Source organism: Chiloscyllium plagiosum, unplaced genomic scaffold (genome assembly GCF_037043375.1).
Source record: "Chiloscyllium plagiosum isolate Xiang-an unplaced genomic scaffold, Cpla_swu_hap1 HiC_scaffold_42, whole genome shotgun sequence".
In the NCBI taxonomy this organism is placed as follows: Eukaryota; Metazoa; Chordata; class Chondrichthyes; order Orectolobiformes; family Hemiscylliidae; genus Chiloscyllium; species Chiloscyllium plagiosum.
Window position 1 is genome coordinate 87,360,562 of NW_028270180.1, and position 3,577 is coordinate 87,364,138.

Genomic DNA, 3,577 nt, shown 5'->3' on the forward strand with positions numbered 1-3,577 from the left:
CTGATCCCAAGTTTGTGAAAATGGATGTGCTCCAACTGCTCCAGAGTAACAGGCTCCAATAGCTCTATGCTCAACTGCTGCTCATGTGGAATGGAATTGAGGGCCTGAATGGCCTCTTCACATTCCTTACAGCTTTTCTTGACTAAAAGCCTTTCTCCTGTTTCTTTAAAGCACCATCAAAATGTGAATGATGTATTTTTGTATTTGACTGTCAGTAATTGAGCAAACACGCTACTGATAAACTTCAGAAGCTGCATAGCCTCCTCCTGCTCCCATGTTAAACACTCAAGAGTCAATCGACTCTCAGAGATGTATAACATGGAAGAAGATCCTTCGGGTCTGGTCATCTATACCAACCAAATATCCTAAATTTATCTCGTCCCCCTAGCCAGCAGTTGGCCGATCTCCCTCTAAACACTTCCTGTGCACATACCCATCCAAATGGTGTAACTGTACCTGCCTCCACCACCTCTTTGGGCTGTTCAATCCATGCACGCAGCAGTTCTGTGTGAAAATGTTGTCCCTCACGTCCCTTTTTCAATCTTTCTCCTCTCACCTTAAGCCTTTATATTCTATATTTGGAATCGTCTATCCTGGGAAAATACATTGACTGTTTACTTTTTCTATGCCCCTCATGATTTTATGTACCTCTTTAAGGTCCACCCTCAGCCTCAACACTTGAAAATAGCCCCAGCCTATTCAAACTCTCCCTGTAACTCTAACCCTCCAACACCTGCAACATTCTTTTAAATCTCTTCTGCACCCTTTCAAGTTTGACAACATCTTTCCGACAGCAGGTTGACCAGAATTAAAGGCAATATTACAAAAGTGGCCAAACCAATGTCCTGTACAGATGCAACGTTTCATGCAATTGCTTAGACTCAAAGCACGCACCAATAAAGGAAAGATCACCAAGTGCCTTCTTCACTGCACTGTCTACCTGTGACGGCACTTTCAAGGAACTGAGAACACAGTAGCTCAGTGGCTAGCATTGCTGCTTCAGAGCGCAGCGATCTTAGTTTAATTCCATCCTTGAATTAGTGGCTGTGTGAAGTTTGTACATTCTCCCCATGTCTGTGTGAGCTTCCTCGGGTGCTATGTTTCCCTCCGACAGTATAACGATATACAGGTAAGGGTAGATTGGCCATCCTAAATTGTGCATAGTACCTTTGGATGTGAGGGCGACGGGCATTAGCCATGGGAAATGCAGGCTGAGAGGTATAGGGTAGAGGTTTGTCCAGTGGGATACTGTTTAGAAGGACGGTGTGGCCTCGATGGGTTTCTATAATTTCTATGGAGTTCTCCTTGATTGGCAACTTCCGACAGGACCCTACCTATATGTCTGGCCCTGACGTTTCTTGCCAAAATGCAACACCTTACATTTATCTAAAATAAACTCCATCTGCCACTCCTCAGCTCACCTAACTAAGTTCCCATTATATTCTGAGAGATCATTCTTCATGTCGACTTCACCACCAAATTTGGAATTATCTACAAACTTACTGACAATACGTCATATACTCAAGTGCAAATGATTTGTATAAGTAACAAAAGGCAGTGGACCCACTATTGATCTTTGCGAGCAGCGCCACTGGTCACAGGTCTCCAAGTTAATGAACAAATACCAACTGTCACACCCTGTCTCCGATATTCAAGAAAAGTTTGGATCTAAATTGCACGCTCTCCCTGGATTCCAGGCAGTCTAACCTTGCTAACCAGTCTACCACGTAGAACATTTTGGTTTTCTTACTGAATTCCATAAAGACAACATTCACTGTCCTGCCTTCATCAACCATCTTCATCACTTCCTCAAAAAATTCTACCGAGTCAGTGAGACGTGATCTCCAATGTACAAAGCCCTCTTCAGTCCTTGTCTTTCCAAATGCATATACATCGTTTCCCTCAAAATCCCCTCCAACAATTTAGTCACCATTGACGTCAGGCTCACCGATCTATAGTTACCTGGGTTTTCCTTAATTTCTGAAATAATGTCACTATGTTAGCAACTCTCCAGTCTCTTGCCACCTCATCTGTGGAAATCAATGTTACAGATATATCAGCAAAAGGCTGAGCAATTTCTTTCCTATCTTCCCACAATATTCTGGGATACAACTGATCAGGTCCCTGGGCTTTGTTCACCTTTATATGTTTTTAAATGTCCAACATCTCCTTGTAATATAGATACTTTTCAAGATATCACTATGTATTTCTTCATTCTCTCGCTCTTGTAACCTCTTCTACATTAAATACGAGGCAAAATACTTGTTTAGTCTCCCTTCCATCTCCTATAGTTCCACACATAGGTAGCCTTACTGACCTTTAAGGTGCCCTATTGTCTCCCTAGTTAATATTTTGCCATTAAAGGATTTGTAGAATTTCTTCAATGCCTCATTAACACTATTTCTGAAGCCATCTCATGTCCACATTTTTCTGGCCCAATTTCCCCATTGACAATACATTTATTGCCCTTATACTCCCCTCGGGATTCACTTAATCTCAGCTCTGTTTTCCTGACATATGCCTCCTTCCTTACCTTGACCATAACATCAATATATCTAGCCATCCAGCACTCCCTGCACCCACCAGCCTTGCCCATCTCACTAATAGGAACATGTTGGCTCTGGACTCTCTGAAACCACGTTTTGATGGCCTTGCATTTTCCAACCATCCCTTTACCTGTGAATAGGGTATTCCAATCTGCCTTTCACAGGGCTCGCCTAAAATTTCAAAATTGGCCTTATTCAAAGTTAGAACTTTAATGTTTACATCAGGTCTTTCCTATTCCACAACTAGTTTGAAACTAACATTTATGCGTAACAGACTTGAATGTTAAATAAACACTTCCTGCCCCTCTGCAACAGGCTCGAGAGGCTGAGTGGGCTCCTTGTGTCCCTCTGTAATAGACTGGAAAGGCTAAATGACCTCCTCTTGTCCCTCTGAAATAGACTCAAGAGGCTTCATGGCCTCCTCCTGTCCCTGTGTAACAGATCCGAGACATTAAGTAAGATAGCAACCCGTGGATTACGAGCAGCCGTTAAACTGTATCTAATGGAGTTACAGAAACACAAACAACACAATGTACTCCAGGTGCCCTCTCAGTAACACTTTATACAGATGCAGCGACACATCTCTTTGTTTTGAATGAATCTTTCGGCAAAATATGCCAATATTCCAGCTTTCCACCTTTTCAAGTAGCACTAGGCTAATATGGGCTGAATGGCCTTCTCTTATCCCTCTGTAAGAGGCCCATAGGGACAGAATTGCTTCGGTCTGTTCCTGAGCAGCAGTCTCAATGCTCTGTCTCAAGGTTATGAAAGGATTTGACAACAGGGCATTAACACCAGGAGTAGCCTCACACTGGTCAACAAGTACCGTACTTTTTGTTCAGGTATCGAGAAACTTGCCCACCCGACTTTTTTTGATGCGGCCGATCTGTTATTTTATAACTGCCTCCATTCATAAACAGAGTGGAACATATATTGACCCCTGCAGTGTCCTGTTAATACTCTCACGTACAAATTAATAAAAAGAGTTAAAAGATTGAAAGGTTTATGATCCATCCCTCAGCAACCCTCAT